The sequence below is a fragment of the Bison bison genome, unplaced genomic scaffold (genome assembly GCF_000754665.1).
Source record: "Bison bison bison isolate TAMUID 2011002044 unplaced genomic scaffold, Bison_UMD1.0 scf7180017864471, whole genome shotgun sequence".
Taxonomy (NCBI): domain Eukaryota; kingdom Metazoa; phylum Chordata; class Mammalia; order Artiodactyla; family Bovidae; genus Bison; species Bison bison.
The window spans coordinates 13,937,061-13,942,677 of record NW_011495032.1 but is presented as its reverse complement, the minus strand read 5'-3'; the positions used below and the strand labels follow the sequence as shown (position 1 = coordinate 13,942,677).

General features: G+C 49.7%; 1 protein-coding gene across 1 annotated transcript in view; it reads right to left on the bottom strand.

Moving 5' to 3' along the window:
- The window catches only part of MYO1B (myosin IB), a 199,730-nt gene extending 197,151 nt beyond the window's left edge, over positions 1-2,579 (bottom strand). Inside the window, exon 1 of the mRNA XM_010860845.1 lies at positions 2,366-2,579. The gene's annotated coding sequence lies outside the window, so the exon portion shown is untranslated. The remainder of the gene's footprint in view (positions 1-2,365) is intronic.
- Positions 2,580-5,617: the final 3,038 nt, after the last annotated feature.

The following is a 5,617-nucleotide window of genomic DNA, read 5'->3' as shown; positions in this document are numbered from 1 at the left end:
GGATTCCCTTCTTGGCCAGATACCACTCCCACCCACCCCCACTCCCTCCCACTGATGTCAGAAGCTCCTCATTGCTTTGCGTAACTGTGCAGCAATCAGGGAGAGTCTGTCTTTTAACTCCAGGGTTGACAAAGTGATGATTCATCCCATCCCATGAAGAGGGTGCAGCCTGTAACCAGCCTCATCATACAATAGGGAATCCATGGAATGGCCTGTGGCCATAGACCAGCTATTTAAGAGCATCTCCCATCCATGTCTTTGGTAGCAGTGACAGTCTTACACTTTGCATTTTGTCAATGTATATTCCAAAGAGTACTTGGGAGGAATCCAACTGTGCTCTATTTTACAAAACAATTCACAACATAAACAAAAAGCCCCAAATGCCAAGACAACAGTAAGGAAGGCAGTCTCCTCTGTTCACTGCCCATGGCACCATGTTTTGCCAAGCAGTGTGTTAGTTATAACGACAAACAGCTTGACGGTTGGACAGCATCCCACTTCAGCTGCACATCATAATGGCTCCTGAGGACAAATCCCACTGCTTTTCAGCCTGGCCTAAAAATCTGACCACATCCTAGTAGCTGGTACAGCTCTTTTCCATTACCACTGAGTGGTCAGGAAACATTTTTCTCCCCCGGAGTACGTTTCTCATCCCCCTTCTAAGGTTAAGAGACTTTCAAACTTGGTTGTCTTCAAATGAACAGCCAATGGGGTAGTTTACCCCTGAGCCCTCAGACGTCTCAAAGCAGCAGCTCTGCGTCATTTCCCAGCCCTGCCTGCAGCCAGACAACTATAACTGAATGTCTCCTAAACTATCCCCACAGTAATTCTAACCTTCAGTACAACTCTGGGATCTTTCCACCAGGGTCCCATAGGCACAAACCATGAATGCCTGGAAATGTCAGCCTCCTCCCTAAATGGTTTCGCTTGGAATACTCCATTCAAAAAACACTCATCATTCAATCCCCTGTGACTCCCCCGGGGAGGTCAGCCAATCCTCTTGGGCCTCTTGATTCCAATCTAGGAAAGGGTCACTTAACATATGCCCAACACCTTACATTCAATTCTACCTCCCCCTAAAAAAAGATTTCTGTTCACCATAATGCTAACCGTTCTCTCTCTTAGTCCAGATGACCCACATTATGGCAGTGAAAGCACAGAAGTCCTGACTCCTCAACTCAAAGCCCAAAGAGTGGTGTGTATGATGTGTTTTCTGGGAAAGACTGTAAAGGGTTTTTCAATCTGGTGTTACCTAACCTGATTCATTTATTTAGCAATGTCTAATTTTCTGATGGTTTTCCTCCTCAAATATTCCTGGAAATTTGTTATATTACAATGGAGAAAATTGTGTCAAAATCAATGCTATAAAATTTGCTCCCTACCCATTCGAGTCAATACCTACTAGCTACAAACACGGACCCACAGGCACATATATACACACAAATACTCTGATTTACAGCGGGGGGTCAAAAAAGTCTTCTTCCATTCTAATTAAGAAGATTTGATTTCAACAAACCAACACTGAGAACGCCTAGAACTCAAGGAAGTACACAACTTGTTGCAGCAATAAACGCCCGGCCGCAGTCTGAACAAAGCATTACAAATAAGCTCCAGAAACCCACACAGCAAGCCCTTGGACAAAATGCTGGGTGTTTGTAGTCAACTCCCCACTCTCTCTCATCACCCACTCCCCAACCCTCTTCCCTGCCCCAGCAAGAACCCTCCAGGACGCCCGCTCCTGCTTCCATTCCTGCCCCGCCCCCTCCCCTTCCCTCTCCAGGACCGTGAATCAATCCCATCCCGGGCAGGAAACGAGACCCAGGGCAGCCCCCTCCGCTGCGGTGGAACAAAGGAGCAGAGCGCAGCTGCACGCGCAGGACGCCCCATCGGGTCCCGGGCCCTTTCTCCCCAGCCGCCGGGGCACGCCGCACCTGAACCCCACTCCCCAGGACGCCCCATTGTTCTCCCTCTGCTTTCCTTCCCGGAGGAGGCCACCCCGCCTCCTTCTATAGAACCAGGGGGCCAGGAAACAGCTGTGCACCAGGGGGATGGAGGGGGTGTGGGTGAACACCAGGAAGACCTGGATTCCACTTTGCCCACAGGTACGAGGGGGATGGGGCAAAGTGAGAGCAACTTAGTTTAGCGCCCTCTACTCTCCCACCGCCCCCGAAGCAACTGCGGAGTCGCGACCACCCTGCGCGACCTCCAGGGTGCGCGGCTCTCGCCGCCTCGCCGCCCGGCCCGGGAGTGAAGACCGCAGACCCCGCTGCCCAGCGCCCAGCGGGTTGCGTCAGGACCACGGGGACCGCGGGCACAAAGGACCGAGCGGGCAGGGCAGGGGGAAGAGGGAAAGCGCTCGCGCTACCTCGCCGAGCGCCACTCTGCCTCCTCGTCGTCCACCCTCTCCGGCGCGCTCCGGGACGTTGGCCCTCTGCGAGGCTGCCGGGCTCCCACGCGGCTACTCGGTGGATGCTGCTAGCGGCTGCTGCCCGGCGACTGCCGGCCCCTGCGCCCGCGCTCCCACACCGCCTCCAAGCGCCGCAGCCGGGGCTCCCGTGCGCGCCCAGTTGCAGAGTGCGCGGCCGCTGCAGAGTGCGGCGCTGCGGCGGGAGGCGCCCGGCCACTCCCCACTCCCCGGCGCGGGCGAAGGGGCCGGCCGAGGGGCGGGGCGGCGACCTCGCAGCCTGGGATTCGCCCCTCCGCGAGCCGGCAGAACCGGGAGCCGCCGCCTCCCAGCCGACTCACCTCCGGCCGCCTCGGGGCCGGCGGCACAGCGCCCCCCGGTGAGTGCGGGTGCAGCCTCGGCCCCAGGACCCGCCTGCACGGGGCAAGCAGTGAAAAGAGGGAGAGGAAGAGGCGTCCCTCTCAGCCCACAGAAGGCACTGCCCTTCTACATTTTTCACTCCCGAATTTATTAACATCAAACGACAAATATAATTACTGGAGGGGCAGGCCAAGGGGACCGGGCCGGCGGGGAATAACTAGAAGCCAGACTGCAGGCACCGGCTGGCAAAGAGTAGGACTGCTCATTGTTCCTTCTCCCTTGGATAAAAAAAAGTTGGGATACCCAAGAATATTGGAAAATATTAATCTGACCGAAAAGAAAAAAAGTGTACTGAGTAGCAAAGTGTGCTTTTATTTACAAGATTTTTTAATATCTGCACAACAGTACATATGAATATAGAATGATCAGTGACAAAGTGTTCATCTGTATGTTATTTCAGCATCCTGGAGTGGATAGAGAATCAGGCCCTCCTTCACTCCAGCTGGGTTCTTGTCTCTTTGTAAAATTCAGAGCAAGCCATTTGACCCTCGCCCTGGTTTCCTCATCCCAAGAAGGGAAGGGTGCTCATCCTAACTTACTCACTGGGTGAGGTGAGGATTACTTGGCTAAGGTGTTGAAAGCAATGAAGACATGGTAATTGTTACTCATGTTTCTGTTTTATCCAATAAGGAAATAAATTGCCAAAAATGGGGCCAGGTTTAAATGGACTGACCTATATCTGGAAACTGTCACTAAAATGAGGTGAACCAAAGAATTCAGACCATATATAGTAACTGTCCCCACAGGCATAAGAACCACAGGCAGTGCTATTTGTCAAATGCTACCAGTAGAGACTGAAAAGGTAACTGTATCTTGCTTTGAAATGACACTATCATTAATGGCACCATCAGCATTCTGATCTACATAAGACACCAGAGATGTTCTAAACTTAAACATATTGAGTACCAGGTACTGTTCTTTTCCTGTTTAATCTTCACAAAAAACTGGGAGGTAAGTTACCCTCTTTGTCCTTGTTTTACAAACCAGAAACCAAGAACAGAGAATTCCTCCAGCTAATAAGTGGCTATACTTGTTTGAGTACATGCCTGCAAATTCCTTTACACTCCTTCCATTAAGGAATGGAGTTAATTGCCTTCCTCTTGCATATAGGCTAGACTTAGTGATGTGATTCTAACGAATAAAATCCAGCATAAGTGATGTTACATAACTTAAACTTCTGATTCTAGGTCGTTAAAGGAGCTCCAGCTTTCACCTGGCCCTCTCTTGGGAAAATCATCCTTGGAACTCAGCAGCCATGCTATAAGGAAGCCCAAGTCACATGGAAGGTCAGGTATGGGTGGTTCTGCTGATGACGCCAAGTGAGGACCCAGCCCTCAGCCGGATGAACAGACAGACATGTGAGTTACGAAGCCATTGAGATTACTCCAGTCCCAGTCACTGACTGAGAGACCTCAGAAGAAACCCTAATTGAGCCTAGTCAGTGCCTAGAAACAGGAGGGGTAATAATTATACAAGATTGTCTTCAGGGTGGTCACTGCAGAGCAGTAGACACGGGGAACACTGGGAGAGCTGGGGTGTGAACCCAGGCAATCTGACTCCACAGTCTTCACCACAGTCAAGCACACCACCTCAGACTTTGATAACCTAGCCTAAAGAACACCCTGAAGATTTCTGCCTTCGCAACAGACAGCATACAGACCTGCTACCTGATGACAAGTGTTAGGCTCTCTTCTCCATTTTGCCCATCTGACTTAAGGTTCCAAATTGACTGCTTTTAGCAGTTTGGTAGTCAGTGAGCCCCTGACCTCTGCTGTCCAGTCCAGCTTTTCAAAAATCACAGAAATTCAAATGGTAGGTTCACAAGAACAAATGTAAATAAGTGGTTTGAGAGAATGGGCGAGTTCTGTAACGTTTTGATCTTGGAAGAAGACCAGGTTAGTAAAAAGTAGGTTTAAGACAGGTATGTACTGAGTAGGATAATTAAGAGAGCTTCTCTCAAGAAGGTTTTGAAGATCCTGCCCCAAGAAAGAAATTGGGAGCATAGTTATGTAAGAACAGTTTTGCTTCAAGAAGAATCTACCAGAGTGGGGACACCTGAGGCATTCTCCCTGTTTTTTTTTTTTAAAGCAAGTTCAGAAAATAATATAGTAGAAATTGTTGAATTCATCCTAGTAACACTGAGAAAATGAACCAAGAAGCTATTCAGTTCAGTTCAGTTCAGTCGCTCAGTTGTGTCCGACTCTTTGCAACCCCATGAATTGCAGCATGCCAGGCCTCCCTGTCCATCACCAACTCCTGCAGTTCACTCAGACTCACGTCCATCGAGTCAGTGATGTCATCCAGCCATCTCATCCTCTGTCGTCCCCTTCTCATTCTGCACCCAATCCCTCCCAGCATCAGAGTCCTTTCCAATGAGTCAACTCTTCTCATGACGTGGCCAAAGTACTGGAGTTTCAGCTTTAGCATCATTCCTTCCAAAGAAATTCCAGGGCTGATCTCCTTCAGAATGGACTGGTTGGATCTCCTTGCAGTCCAAGGGACTCTCAGGAGTCTTCTCCAACACCACAGTTCAAAAGCATCAATTTTTCGATGCTCAGGCTTCTTCACAGTCCAACTCTCACATCCATACATGACTACTGGAAAAACCATAACCTTGACTAGACGAACCTTTGTTGGCAAACTAATGTCTCTGCTTTTCAATATGCTATCTAGTTTGGTCATAACTTTCCTTCCAAGGAGTAAGCATCTTTTAATTTCATGGCTGTAGTCACCATCTGCAGTGATTTTGGAGCCCAAAAAATAAAGTCTGACACTCTTTCCACTGTTTCCCCA